This window comes from Onychostoma macrolepis, chromosome 05 (genome assembly GCF_012432095.1).
Source record: "Onychostoma macrolepis isolate SWU-2019 chromosome 05, ASM1243209v1, whole genome shotgun sequence".
NCBI lineage: Eukaryota > Metazoa > Chordata > Actinopteri > Cypriniformes > Cyprinidae > Onychostoma > Onychostoma macrolepis.
The window spans coordinates 9984770-10001073 of NC_081159.1; the positions used below are offsets into that span (position 1 = coordinate 9984770).

Genomic DNA, 16304 nt, shown 5'->3' on the forward strand with positions numbered 1-16304 from the left:
GTCTGTTTGGCCCCGGAGTGCTCCTGATACACCCTATCTGCCCCATGGAATTTTTTTGGGGGGGTAGAAAGGTTCCGGCTGAGTGGCCGGGCCGAGGGAGGAGGCCACGACCACGAAGACCACCTGCTATGGCCTCCAGAGCTCCCAGCTCCGCCTTGGCCCGTTCTGTCTGTTCCGCTCTGGAGGTCCCCGTCCTGTCTTCCTGTCCATGTCTGTCCCGAGGGGCCTCCAGAGTGCCCACCCGGTGGTACTGTTACGGCGCGGGTCGCGCCTTTCCGAGGGGGAGTTATGTTAGTCCTCTGTCGTGTGTGTCTTGTGTTCCCGCCTCTTGTGTCCTTATTTGGTCATGTTCCTGTCCTTGTTCAGTGTGATTATTAGTTAAGTCTTGTCCAGCTGTGTTTGTCTAATTATCATGTGTATTTAGTTCCTGCCTGTTCAGTTAGTTTTCGTCTGGTCTAATCGTTATTCCCCGGTGTTCCTGTCTGTGTCAACCTTGTCTTGCCCTGCCTTGTTTGGATTCATTAAAGACTGTTATTTGAGTTATCCTCATCTCCTCACTCCTCCTTGCTGTGTGCACCGTGACAAATATAGAGTTCAAAATACATTGTTGCTGAATAAAAGTATAAAAAAGAAAAAAACATCTTCTTAACCCAAACTTTTGAATGTTAGATCATTCATTGGACCCACTTTATATTAAGTGGCCTTAACTCCTCCTTACATCAAAAAATAAGTACAATGTCCTTATTTTGTTCATATTGTATTGCAAAAGTACTTTTGCTGCTATTAAGGTGGGATACCGGTAAGGTTAGGGACAGGTTTGGTGATTTGGATCGGTTTAAGGGTGGGTTAAGTTGTTAGGGATGGGTCAACAGTGCAATTATAAATGTAATTACAGAAATTAATTACAGATGTAATTACATGAGTTTTTTTTTTTTAATATTAGTACAGTGTAAAAACATGTATGTACACAATAAGTGCATTGTACCAAATGATTCATTTAAATGTAAGTACATAGTAGTTAAGGCCACTTAATATAAAGTGGGACCCATTCATTCATTCATTAGTTTGTTTGTTTGTTCGTTCATTCATTCACTGTAAAAAAAAAAAAAAAAAAAAATGCTGCGATTAGTTTAGTTATTCACAACTTCAAATTCAATATTAAAATAAGTAATATGTTGTTTCAACTTAAAAAAATAAGTGTTTATGCTTGAATTAAAATTATAAGTTCAATTAACTTAAATTCAGTTTACTTAAATTAAGTTATCTAAGTCGTTATAACTAATTACAGCAGTATTTTTAGAGTGTTCTTATGCCAAATACAAGAGGAGATGATAGGTAGGATGTCGTTATTTCCATACAATGAAAGTCAATAGTGACAAAGAATTGTGAAGCTCTAGATCAGGGGTCTTCAAACTCAGTCCTGGAGGGCTGTTGTCCTGCAGAGTTTAGCTCCTACTTGCCTCAACACACCTGCCAGGAAGTTTCTAGCAATGTCTAGTAAGACCTTTATTTGCTGGTTCAGGTGTGTTTAATTAGGGTTGGAGCTAAACTCTGCAGGACACCAGCCCTCTAGGACCGAATTTGGAGACCCCAAAAATATGCGTTTCCCAAAAGCTTCGCTAGCTATGGTTGTTAGCTCCATTGAACTCAATTGGTAATGATGGAACTTGGGTTAGATTCATAAAGACTATGGAGAAGACCTTTTTAACTGGCTTAAATGAGACACCTGTCACCTTCAAATTGTGAGACCATTGTCTTTATACATCCATGTCATATGACCAGCAGAACAGCAGGTTTGAGTGTTGTCTGGAATCAGTCAGTTATGAGCCGTTTTATCATGATCAAAACATAGATTTCCATATGAATGAGAAAGAAGAGGCTACTCTATGTATTATTTAAATAATACATACAGCCTCTTCTTGATCATAAGAGACCCTTGCTTAATTGCTCTTGAATGATTCATTTACCTGCTCAAATAATCTATTGGGTACGCATAATACACCCAACAGAAGCAGCACAATAAAGAAAAAGTTTGGTTAACGGCACATTCTCAACATTATAAAATGTAGTTGCCATCGTTAATTGTCAGCTATCTTCCTAATGTAAGCTATGCAAGCAAAACAATTTTATAAACTAATGCCATAAAAAATGCTGACATGTTTAGAAAATACAGTTATTTTTTTAATTCCTCTGAGTAATTGTCGACCGTTAGAAATTTGCCTTCTGGCAAACACAAAATGAAATGTGCTGTTTACTGTCCATTCAGTTTTTGAAAAGCTGACCCTGCGGACCTTTTCCAAATTTTATCTTCCTCTCTTTGTTTCATCTATCTGTTGTGAAGTCTCAGAGGTATTGGGAAAGCTAGACCATGAGGGGTTTGCAGTTTTCATAAAAAGATTTTCACTCATTGGACTCCACAGGGTTGGTTAATAGGCCCGATAGACCCATGATTTTTGGAGGAAATTAATATATACAAAATTTGTTTATGGCTTTAGGGAAACCTGAAAGGAAATTAGCTCCGGAGGAAATAATTAGTCCATTGCGTTTACTTTCTCAGAACCATTATTTGCTCTTGTCTACAAACTTTAGTGGTCTTATAATAAGTTGTGCCCGTGTGGTATTGCTGAGAGTTAGTTGGAAACATCTTTTTGAAGTTTATCAGTCATTTGTAGTTTATATAATAAAGCATAATCTATTCAGAGTTTTTTTGTTTTATTTATTGATTTCACTTTTTTCACTTTTCTGTGTATAGTCATTAAAACCCCCATGAAGTAACTTAAAGCAGTTTTCTTTCCTTTTTTGATGTATTTTCTACTGAAACAGGAAGTTGGGCAGTTTTAAAGGAGACATATCATGCCGCTTTTTCAATATGCAGTATAAGTCTCAGGTGTCCCCAGAATGTGTCTGTAAAGTTTCAGCTCTAAATACCCCACAGATAATTTATTATTTCATTTTGAAAATGCCTGTTTTGGGTGGAAGCAGAAACATGCCTTTTTGTGCATGTCTTTTTAAATGCAAATGAGTTGCTGCTCTCCGCCCCCTTTTCCAGAATAAGGCTGTGCCTTTACAGGTTGTTCCTCAGATACTCTGCTAAAAAAACATCTGTTTGGTTTTGATTATCATGTCTATCGTGCTGAAATCATGTGTTTTAAAGCCATATCAGTTCAAACCTCTGATATAAGGTTTTCTGAATGCACACATCCAAAGCATGCGCACAGAAAGCTGCTGTCATACGGCATGTGAGTACTAAACTAAGTTCTCTTTTATGTCTTATTGCACTTTTATACACACAATTTATATTATAAACACACATGAGTTGCAAAAACAGTTTATGTCTGTGAAGGTAAACCACAGGGAAAGAAATTACATGTTTATATTAGATCTGTGTGGCAGCAGCATAATATAATAAGTAGAAAAAATAAAATAAATCCACTGCTCTCTTGTCTCTTCTGAGGCTGGGACTCTAAGTAGTGTTCTGCTCGTCAGTGCATCCAAAGACAGAACAGTTAGCATGCTTTGCTCAAACTTTCGCCATGGCATTTGTTAGAAGTTGTACATCATCGTCGCTTGTGAAAACAATGGCAGCGCTGTGGGTGGAAATTTAGCAGATTAAGGGGTGGTAATATTAAAATAAGTTCCCCTTTCTACGTAATGGGAGGAGCGAAATCTGAGTGGCTCAATTTTTCACATGCTGGCAGATAAAGGATTACCAAAATAAAATTACTTGGTAGTTCTTTTTCATGTTTTCTGGGTTGGTAGATGCACTGGGGACCTGATTATAGCACTTAAAGATTGAAAAAAGTCAGATTTTCATGATAAATAAATATATATATATATATATATATATATATATATATTTTTTTTTTTTTTTTTGTGTATTTTTTATTTTATATAACTTGGAATTTGCATGATCTTTCCCAAGAAAAACAAAACAAAACAATGTTTTATCAGTGTTTTAAATGTTTTTATTAATGTTTATTAATGTTTTAAAGTTTTGTTAAAAATGTACACTTTTAGGGAGTTGCATAGTTTTAAAGCTAACAGACAAAGACTAAAAGGAAAAAAAAAACAAAAAAACATCAAGTCTTTGTAAGCAGGCACCTCAAAAAACATTCTATTCAAGTTGATTTACCACAAACCATTCCACTTTTTTCCAACCTAACACCACACCACTTATACAGTCATTGTGATTCATTGACACCAGTGAGTAAGCAGCCCCCAGCTCTAGCCACCAGCGAAGGCCTCAGGTCTATCACGTCTGACTGTAGAGTGCGGATGTGTATGTAGACAAACACACACACACACACACACACACACAGACCAATGGCCCTGTGAGTCAAACATAGTGACCCCTATCAGACAGATTCTGAGACAAGGAACTCAATTTGACTAATTTGTGATCTGTGATATAATGGAAAGGAAGTTCAATATATCCCCTCAAACCTGCCACTAAAAAGTCTGTCTGAAAAGAGAACGTGTTTGTTGAGGGGAGGTTCATTTTACACATTAAAAATCACCCAACTTTTTATGTATACTTGATGAGATTCTTTTGAAATTGTCTGTAAGTTCTTATGCCACATTATAAGAATATTATTTCTAAGGTTTTTGAGTATGCCTCATTTAACTTTTTACTTTCAAATTACATTTGAGTTGAACATGCCTGTCTGCTTCAGTTAAAAACATTGAGGACTTCATCAGACGTGTCCTAAAACTAAGCAGAAGTCACTCAATAAAAAAACTGATTATTCACTTCATATTGACATATATTGAAGCCGACAGAACGACAGTAATCTTTACCACAACATAATTATCTCGACTCAGTGTCTTTGTCTGTTAATACCCATGTGAGCATCAGGAACTATTAACAGCAGCTTCCACATTAATAGAGCAGATGTGGATATGCCCTTAATGAAGAGTTGCTAACTCATTTTCAAACAGTAAAAAAATACACAAACCTTTCTCAACTGCACAATCCACAGCAATAGCATCATGCTTCAGTATTAAGTAAACACATCCAATTAGCATGCGTTTTCTCGATGTTCATTAGAATGGTAGTCCCCTCCAGCTACAAGGACGTAAACAAACACGGTGCACGCCTTGACAATCACCCACTTTTTGTCTGTCGGCTTAATCTAGGAAGGTAGAATAACAAATAGCAAAGTGCCATTCCAGGCCCCTCCATTACCCAGCAGTCCTTCTTTTCCCCAGGGGCAATTAGGGAGTTAGATTTATTAGACATAATTAAAAGACTACACGACTCCTGTTTCTGGCCCTGATATTTAATTTGCTCACTATAATGAAACAGAAATAATAAGACCTGCACTCCGTGGGTTGCAGATAGCTACCTTCTGAGGTTCCTTGGAGATTAAAAGAGTTTGTTTGATTTAAGGACCCCAGATTTGCCGATTCAGGTACTATTTTCAGGTCTTTTTCAGACTATGGCACACACACAGACAGTGTTTAAGTACTTGCAAGGTAGAAATTAGCCACTGGAGTAAATTGAAGGCATTTCAACACACTTGTAAGTAGCTGTATCAATCAGTAAGTCATTTGGATGGTTGTTAATGTCTTTAAGGCCTAATAAATGGCCAAAAGTTTGAATGAAGCCTTCATAGACATCATTTAATATTTACCCTGTAGCTTAAAATCCTCAAAATCAAGTTTGCATGTAGGTCTATCCTCCGTAAGAGAATTAGATTTTATTTAAAAGATGGCCAAAGCACTATTCAGGGTTCAATTCAAGTTAAGCTTAATCAACAGAATTCATAGTATAAACCACAAAAAAAAAAAAAAGCTGAGTAAATATGAGGCACTTACAATGGAAGTAAATGGGGCCAATTTTGAAGTATTTAAGCATTTAGAAATGTGAAGCTTGAAATGCTTGTGTTAATTCTTCAGTTTAAATCATAATTTTTAAGTTGTATATTTTCACAGATCAAAGTTAAAAGATAAGATATAACATTTTATTTATTTACTTACTTTTTATTAGTGCTGTCAAACGATTAATCGCATCCAAAATAAAAGTTTTTGTTTACATAATATATGTATGTGTGCTGTGTATATTTATTATATATATATATAACACACACATGCATGTATATATTTCAGAAAATTATGTTGTTTATATATTAAATATATTTATGATTATGATTATAAATATAGACATATAAATACATGTAAATATTTTCAAAATATATACTGTATTTGTGTGTATTTATATATGCATAATAAATATACACAGAACACATGCAAACAAAAACTTGTATTTTGTATGCGATTAATCGCGATTAATTGTTTGACAGCTATTTATTTATTTTTGCATTTAAAAAAGAAGTAAAATATGTAAAAGTATATGTATAACAATAATGTTGACTGAGCTTAACTATTATTGTCCACAGAATATTCAGTTATTACTGAGTTTCAGGAACCGTTTTTAATGAATGTCCATATGTGCCTTTGTGCTGATAGACACCCACTCACATCCTTACATTCACTGTTTGTGTGAGAAAGAAAAAACAAAAACACTCCACCCTCTCCGTATGGTCCTGCAAATCTGACATACAACTGGCATTAAGCACGCATTTCCCCATATTTTGCAGTTGTGAATTCAATAGGGTTGCTTTGCCTCGCAATTACACACAATTTTTTCCATACTTTGGAACATGTTCACACCGTGCTGGAAGTTTATTGGTGCATGTCTCAACAAAATGAGTCTTTAAGCACCATTTCAGTGTGAGTTTTCCCTCCACTTCTCTATGGCATCATTTTAGATAAGAATCTATTGGCATTGTGACAGCGGTGTAGTTCATCAAACCTATTTCTGACTAAATGAATTCCAGCAGAACTTTCACAGCTCTGATGTTTATATCATGCTGGAGAGAAAGGAACACACATTTGTTCGGCTCAGTCAAATCCCTGCTTCTGTAGTGACAAGATGTAATCTTTAAACAAAGGCTTCAGTCTCCGAGATCTTGAAATCCTACTTTTATGTTGTGTGTGTAATTGTCTGATAACTTCAAAGGCAGGCCTCATTTACAGCAATTGTTGGTAAATTTTGTCTAATATGGCAACAACAAAGGAAATGTATAATTATATAATTGTGCTTGAGCAACACCTTAATTCCCTGGATGTCTCCCTGCCCTCATTCTGTCAGGGAAAGTTCACACCCCACATTTTATTCGGAAGAAGAGACGGGTTACTGTTTACTCTATAACTAGAGTATAACAAAATACAGCATTAGGTCAATTTGTTTCGAGATGAAGCTTCCTTTCAATGTAGGAGTTATTTATTAATGGGGCTCGTATGTGTGCGTCTGTACAAAATATTTCATGTCAAGTTCTCAGAATAGAATATTAAGGCAAGAAATACCATAGAAGCATATTCCTGTTCTCAGAATAATTGTTATGTCTCTAAAAATAGTTTCCTGTAATATTTGCAGAAGCTCAGATGGAAATCCCCTTGGATGCAGCGCCCAGCGGTCAAAAGATTTTGCAATATACTTCCCCATATTTCCTACAAGTTCGCATATGCAGGTTTTATTGGCATCATCATCAGTGACAACACATAGGATTTTTTTGTTTTGTTTAATTTTTTTCCTTCCCTACAGACAGCTCATGCAGGAAGGGACGATTTCTCTGTCATTCATTCAGTGCTGCCTCCTTAGGATTCAGACTTCCTGTCTCACTTCCCCTAAACAGAAAGAGTCCCTAAATGAGTCGGACAAAGAAATCATTATGCCAGCTCTGTTTTCTCAGTTGTACTTAAAGGGATAGTTCAAGAATTCTGTCATCATTTGCTCACTCTCACACCTTTTGAGTCCAAACAACATTGGCCCTAGTTGACTTTCATTGTATGAACCAAAAAACAAACAAAACAACAACTATATTTTGCAAACTATATTTAAAAATGTATTTTATGGTCCACAAAATAATGAAAGTCATACAGGTTTGGAATCACTTTAACTGTGTGAAAAATCAGTTCACAAACAATATAATAATGTATTGCAAATGCAGAAATACATATCAATGTGTTTTTGAAGCCGAAAGACAGCTGTAACCTCAGCAACAATATACAAATGATTACGCTGCCTGGAGAAAACAGCCTGTTAGTTTAATAGTTTAATAGGTATGTGATTGTGCAGAAAGCAAATAAAGAGGAAGAGGAAATCAAGGATAGCATCAAATTTCATATGGTGAGAATGAGCACAAAATAAAGAATGTATTTATAAGGTGAGAAGCTGCATGCACGGTTCATAATTACTATGGTTTTCAGTCCTATAGATAGTTGAGGTCTTGTTCGGATGTGTATTTGAATTGTATTAGAGATATTTTAAGTCTATATGAAAAATCAACATTTGCATACATATTTACAGCATGGTTCATGAATTGTCAGAAATTTTGTGTATAAGCATACACAGTGCTTCTTTAACAGCAAATCAGTGTATTAGAATGATTTCTGAAGGATCATGTGACACCGAAGACTGGAGTAATGGCTGCTGAAAATTCAGCTGCTAATTTTTAATTTTAAGATTTTAAAATAGAAAAGATTTAGTTATTTTAAATTATAACAATATTTCACAATATGACTGTTTTAATGTCAAAGAAATGCAGTCTTGGAGAGCAAAAAACCTCTTTAAAAAAACAATAAAAAAGTACTGATCCCAAACTGATTGAATGGTATTTTTAACTTTATATTTAAAAAAAGTAGTTTAAAATGCAGGGTAATGGTTAGATTTTCTTGAGGTTAATGTGTGTGTGTGTGTGTGTGTGTGTGTGTGTGTTCATGTACATTCAGTGTGAGGGTTTGTGGTTCTTAGGCCTTTATTGTAATGGTTGAGAAAAATAAGGGAGAGAGAGAGAGAGAGGAGGGGGTACCAGCACTTTCACTTCCCCAATTTGGCATCTGCAACTGTCCATTACTGGCAGCTTCCCATCTCCGAGCGGCCGACCAGCTCTCCAACCTCAATAAAGCCAGACAGAAGCAAAGAGATGTTTTACCAAACGCAGCAATAAACCAACTGTCATTCTTCCATCACGCTCGGCAACAGAAATTAAGTGAATTAAATCCCAGTTGAACAAAATTAATTCATATTGTAATACAGCAGAATGACTCTTTGGTTTATGCAAACGTCTTTCTCCAAGACTATTATTATTTACTTAAAGGGGTCCTATTATGCTTTTTCACTTTTTAGAATTTTAGTCAGTGTGTAGTGTGTATGTTTGGGCATAAAATGATCTACAAAGTTACAAATCTCAAAGTCCACTCCAAAGGGAGATATTTCGTTTTTTAAAAAAAATCCCATTTCAAGAACTACAATGAACGGCTCGTTTGGACTACAGCGTTGATTTTCTGTATTTGTGATATCACAAAGCGGTCCATTAGAATATCATGAAAATAAATCCCGCCTACGGAAATTCTAATTGTTAGAAAGCTTGGTTGAGCACTGCACATTTCAAAATCGAAACCCAGTGTGAGTGTTCTTATATCACTGTATTTCTGAAGGAAATTGACTGTCTTCAGAAAATTTTGGATTTCATTTTCATTTCATCTTGCATGTAATGTCTGATAAAGTGGCGTTTGTGAGCGGAGCTTTGCTTTGCGTACAGCGGTTACCGGGGAAAACTGACTCTCTACCACTCCAAAAGCGGCTCCTGCTGGCAGAGAATTAATTTGAATATATAACTTATGCGCCACAAGTGTGTCTGTGGGAAACACTGGACTATGGTATAAATAAATTCAAATGTATAACAGTTTCACTGCAATTCATGTTATATTGTTAGAGTTGTAGAACAATAAACATAATACATATTACAGTTGCATGTATCTGTACATAGTGAATGCAGTTATTTTTAAAGGGGTCATATAATGCTACATGCACTTTTACAAGTTGTTTGAACTGAAATGTGTGTTGGCAGTGTGTGTACACAACCACCCTATAATGATAAAAATCCACCCAGTATTTTATTTTTGTAATCTCCTTAAATCTTTACCCCTTTCTTAAATCGAGCCGTCTGTCCGTGTGACGTCACACGGACGGAGGCCCCTCCCACGATTGTTGATTGACAGCAGCCTTTCAGCACAGACTGCACTGGTGTTTTACCTCAGACCCGCCCTGAGTGAACTGTCATCAGTTGTTTCACCGCCGAAGCAGATGTAGACAAGAATGACTCCTAAGCGATTGAGGTATTTTGTTGTTGGATGTAATAATGAGCAGTAGTCATTTACTCCCTTCATCTGAGCGGCTGAAGAGGATTAGGTTTTGTTCTGAAGGGAATGCGCCCTCCATCTACCTAAATGCGTCTATGTTCGCGCGAATCATTCGTGATCCAGCATCACCTCCAGAAAAAGTGAGTACAAGGTTTTTTAAATGAATCTTTGTAAATGGCCTTTCCTAATTATGTGCTAATTAGCAAGTTTCCCGATGTATGCGGCTAAAGTAAACAGTCCCTAAGAGAGTAGCTTGGAAGAGAGGGGCGGAGTCAGCAGAGCTCATTAACATTTAAAGGAGAATGACACAATACCCCTTGCTCTGACAAGAGCTGCTTTTGACAGGGTGAAAAAGGTGTTTTTTACACTACCAATGAGAAATTTTAACCAAACTATGTTACAGACTTTTCATTAAGACCCTAAAGAATAATATCAAATTGTGGAAAATGGGCATTATATGACCCCTTTAAACTGTTGTTGACATCCTATCTAAAACGCGATTTAGCAACAACAACAACAAAACAATGTTACCACTTTAATATGTCTTGCAACATCCGTGCTTGCAAAGATTCTGCGCGATCCTCTTGTTCAATATTCTCGGGGTCTGAATTCATATGGCGACGCCATCCTGCTGTGGCAAGGGGTGGGGCAGTACTGAAACAGTCTAAGGGAATGCGCCCTCCATCTACCTAAATGCGTCTATGTTCGCGCGAATCATTCGTGATCCAGCATCACCTCCAGAAAAAGTGAGTACAAGGTTTTTTAAATGAATCTTTGTAAATGGCCTTTCCTAATTATGTGCTAATTAGCAAGTTTCCCGATGTATGCGGCTAAAGTAAACAGTCCCTAAGAGAGTAGCTTGGAAGAGAGGGGCGGAGTCAGCAGAGCTCATTAACATTTAAAGGAGAATGACACAATACCCCTTGCTCTGACAAGAGCTGCTTTTGACAGGGTGAAAAAGATGTTTTTTACACTACCAATGAGAAATTTTAACCAAACTATGTTACAGACTTTTCATTAAGACCCTAAAGAATAATATCAAATTGTGGAAAATGGGCATTATATGACCCCTTTAAACTGTTGTTGACATCCTATCTAAAACGCGATTTAGCAACAACAACAACAAAACAATGTTACCACTTTAATATGTCTTGCAACATCCGTGCTTGCATAGATTCTGCGCGATCCTCTTGTTCAATATTCTCGGGGTCTGAATTCATATGGCGACGCCATCCTGCTGTGGCAAGGGGTGGGGCAGTACTGAAACAGTCTAAGCTGTTCGCCAATCACAACGCATTGGAACAGCTAACCAATCACAACACAATTTGTTTTTCGGAAGGCGGGCCTTCATCAAACCATGAACTAATCGAGCCTTTTGTGCCAGGCACAAAAAGAGGAAGGTCTTGTAATAATGTAAATTATTTGAAAAATAATGCGATTTTTGAACCACCAAGCATGAAATCATGTTCTAGTACACCCCCAAAACAAAATCAAGACTTTGCAAAAGAGCATAATAGGACCCCTTTAATAAATATAAAAAAGTAAATAAATTGTGCTGAAAAGAAACAAGAAGATTTTTTCTTTCAGTTCAAGAAGTGGTAGGCTCATGATAAGGCTGAACTATACTGCCCATGTTTGATTACTGTAAAACTTGAATATTTTAAGTCCAAATTAAGATCCCCCTTCACAATGCCAATTTGAATTATATAAAAAGTAGGGATGTGTGCTACAACTAATTTGACTGCCGTTTAAACGGAAGTTTTGTATCCGACTAGTCGACTAGTCTAAAAGCTAGAAACCCCCTAAAAATGGCAAAACAAACAAAAAAAAAACTGTGCATTTATAACAGCCTACACTTGAAATACTTAATCTTTACATCACACTGTCAAATCCCTCAATGAAATCTGCTAAAAATAGGTCACGATTATGCCTACCCAGGTGAAAAAGACGTAGTAATAAATGTATTAAAAATATACTTGAAATTCAAATAGTATGTTTATAATACATTTGTATTCCCAACATGCTTATTTGAAGTGCATTTAAAAAATACTTTAATATATTTTAATATATTTCTAAAAAGTATACTAGAAGTACTTTTGTATTAAATATATGCTTAGTTATACTTCTAAGAAATATGCTAAACAGAAGCATACTTTTAATGTGTTTATAAAAAGTATACTAGAAATACTTTGGTAATAAATATATTTTTAGTTACACTTTTAACTACTCTAAATGGTAGCCATGGTGTGCCCATACATTAATTGTAATAAGCTAGGTGTTTATAAACTTGTTCAAGCTTGACGCCTTTATTTTCTAATATACATTTCTGAAATTCCCACAAGAATTTCAACATCATATCTGAAATGAGAAAAAACCCAAAAAATTTATTTGTGTTTAAATTCAAACAACACAGACTAGACCTGATTGGTTCCAGAGCCATTGAACTGCTCTGATTGGTTCGTATGATAATGAGCTCGCAGCAGAGAGCTTAGTAAATCAAATATGATATGCGTGCAAATGTCCCTTGAATGTGAATATAAGTCTAAATTTAAACAGTGTTATATAGAGCGATCGTGTCTCTTTAGGGCGCTTGGAGGAAACCACGCAATTCATATGGATTTGGTGATGTTTTTTGCGATGAACTTTTTGAAACGTGAACATCTTTGATGAACCTTTTCATCGGAGGGACATACATCTCTCAGATTTCATTAAAATATCTCCGCTTTTCTTTCGAAGATGAACGAAAGTCTTAGATGGTTTGGAGCATCTTAAGGGTGAGTGATGGCAGAATTCAAATTGTTTTGGGGGAATTATGAAATTAATTAGAAAATGTGTAAGGGATAATCAACGGCTAGCTGTGCATTAAACGATCTGAATGCACGACGTGGAGGCGAAGAACCGCCCGACGCGCAGCGGAGTGCATTCAGATCGTTTAATGCACAGCTAGCCGTTGATTATTCCGTTTATGTCATGGTCATTTGCCAGCATTCACATATTAAAGATGTTAATAATATTTGTGCTGTAATATTTGACCGGAACGATAAAAATGACGGTTATTTTCGTCTGTATTACTATTCAACTGTAACTGTATGTTACTATGGTTACCAATGTTTATAGGAAGCGCATTAATATAGAACGTGATTAAACTGACCTGGAACTACCTGTGCGGTTCAACGAATTGAATCAACACCTGCCAGCCAATCAGAATCCAGTATTCAGACAGACCATGGCATAAAGCGGTATGTTCTTATTTTTACCAGCTTCTGCGAGCGTGTATGACGTCTAGCTTCAGAACCTCACTGTGACTTCAGGTAAAATTTGTATTTAATTAGGGTTATTTGTCTGTACCAGTCATGTTTTTGACACATGCATTGGCAGAAAAAAATAAAATAAAATTAGTTAACATTAACATTCTTTTATTTGCAACATGAAGTATTTATTTCTGATTTCCTGAACAATTTGGCTTCATTGTAATAAGGTTAATGATCTTTGAAAAACCATGATTATGAACATACAATTACTTTGTCTTGAGCTGATCAGCAAACTGTGGTAGTGTTGGTTGATTGGTGTCTATATTTGTTCAAGCTTGACAACCTTATGACTTTATTTTCTAATATATATATTTCTCATTACAGATAAGAACAAAGATTAAATTGTAAGAAGGGTTGCTTATAAAAGCATACAGTACATCTGAAACTGCTGAGACTGGTAAGATTTTTGACTATATTTCCGACCAGGTACATTGTTCTGTCATTCTTAAATAGAAAACAAATCATCAATCATCATTTGCCTTTTTTGTGTGTGCGTGTGAGCAATATTAACATTTGCTGTTTTTCAGATCAGCTGCTATAGAAGACAAAATTAAATCTGAGTGCAGAGACATGCAAAGGAATAGTAAGTATATTTTAATGTCGTATCACCTCTGTTAATATAGATTTTTGAATCAGGCCTAATAGAGGGGGATTCAGTCAATCTTGGAAGAAAAACGTTAGCAATGTGTCCATTCCAGGTGGCTAATTTGTGCTTCTTTTCAGTCATTCATGTAAAAATCTGTTATCTAATTTTGTTTCTGTTTTTTTTTTTTTTCTAAAGCTGCAAGACACTACTGACTAGGCTGTGCCCAGGTCTCCGGAACCTGCGACGACGCTCAGCTCCATCGGCCCTTAGTCTGCGGCTTTGGATCCACCAGCTCTGTCTCCATCGGTCGGCCCCCAGATGTCGGCAGTCACACCATCTACATCTTGGCTCCTCCCTCCCTCGACTCCACCGTGTGTTGTCAGCACTGGGATGCTCTGGGTCTGTGCCATGTGCCAAACACCATCTAAGCCGCCAGGGCATCATAGTCATCCTCTCATCACCATCCCTACACCATCTCCTTGTCCACCTCCAAAACCCCTCCATCCCTCCCTATTCTGTTGCTTGAACTTTATCATCTTCAGTCTTTGCACACACATCTATTCACTTTACATGTTTTTTTTTTTCTTCAGAAAATTGCATTGTAATTTTTATTTATTCATTGATGTAAAATTCTTTACTTTTCAGTAATACAGGTATAACTGAAATGTTCTACAAATGGATAAGATGGCTCTTCCATAGCATTTCAGTCTTTTTTTCATTTGTTTTTTGTATAATGTTTTAAAATGTACTTGAGTATGTTTGTAGTAATAATTTTTAATACATTTAATAGTATGTTTTTTTTGTTTTTCACCAAAGTATATATGCTGCTGTACTTTTTTTAATGTACTTCATGAATATTTGTAATGTACACAATATATAATACATTAAAGTTTTCTAATTATCAAAGTGTACGTGTGTGTATATATTGAAAAATATAATACTAATAAATATAATATAATATACTATTAGTGTATTGCTATTGCTAATGCATTTCTAATAAGCTGAATTACAATTGAAATGTACTTGAAGCACATTAAAACGATGCTTCAAATATACTCTACCTGTAGTTCATGAAGTATTAAAAGTACATTTTAAATGTATTTTTAAAAATACACTTAAATTGCACTAAATATACTTAAAGTGGTTCCAATTTAACACAATTTCAATATATTAAATATATTACAAATAGATTAAAATTGAACTTAAGCATATCTTGAAATACACTTAATATACTTAAAGTTGTTTCAATATTTAATTTAATATGCAATTAGTACAGTATAATATAAATATATTAAGTGTGTCTGAAAAAGCACAATTTAAATATATTTCTTTTTCACCTGGGTATGCTTGCCTCGCGTTATCATCATTTAATTTTAGGCGGTCGTTAAACAGAAAATAAGGAAGAGCATACACTCAACATAAACCAGTGCATAGCTTATTTATTCAGATCAGCTGGAGCAATGCAGAAATGGAAAATAGACTGACAGAATTCTTCATTTTCATATAACGTTAGCCAACATATTAAAACACAAGTCAAAAACAATAGAAAAGTTTATCAAGGAATAGCATTAAAACGGCTTTTAAAAATGTACTTCATGTTGGCTATATTGTCTAAAAACAAAACAATGCTCGTTTTAATTACTCAGACCATGCGCATTTGTTTTTTAACATTTTAAAATGTTAACGTGGTCTGGCGAAAGACGGGACTTGAGGCGATTCTGCACTTGAAAAAAAAAAAAAAACAAAGTTCCGCGCTCGGGAGGAACTGAAGTTACAGGCACACAGAGAGATAACTACAAGCAAGCAGACAGTTTCGAAAATAGCCTGGAAATCCCGCACCACCACCGAAGTGGGTTTTAGAGGAATAGATGGCGCGGATGGGATCGCGGACCGCAGCGGCGGGTTGTAGTATATGACAGGATTGACGTTTGTTGGCTTTGGCTAGCCTCCAAGCTAACGCATATGTGCCTGTATTGAATGTGATTACGCATCGCTCCAGTAGAGTTATTGTAAGCTAATTTGACATTACACAGTTTACACACAACTTTTCCATTTCCTTCAAATAATCCCACACCTTTCTGGTTCTTCGCTTGGCCATTTTGAGCTCATGGCAACTGACATGATGAAAAGGCATGCGAGGCCTGAGGTAAAAATGTAGTTTCTGCACAGATAGGCTTTTAAAAATATTTATATATTTAAAT

At 35.9% G+C, this 16304-nt stretch overlaps 1 long non-coding RNA gene across 1 annotated transcript; it reads left to right on the top strand.

Annotated features, from left to right (window-relative positions):
• Positions 1-13534: 13534 nt before the first annotated feature.
• Positions 13535-14923, top strand: LOC131541376 (uncharacterized). Its single transcript, XR_009271482.1, has 3 exons — positions 13535-13914; positions 14045-14100; positions 14299-14923. It is a non-coding gene; the product is annotated as an uncharacterized LOC131541376 (long non-coding RNA).
• Positions 14924-16304: the final 1381 nt, after the last annotated feature.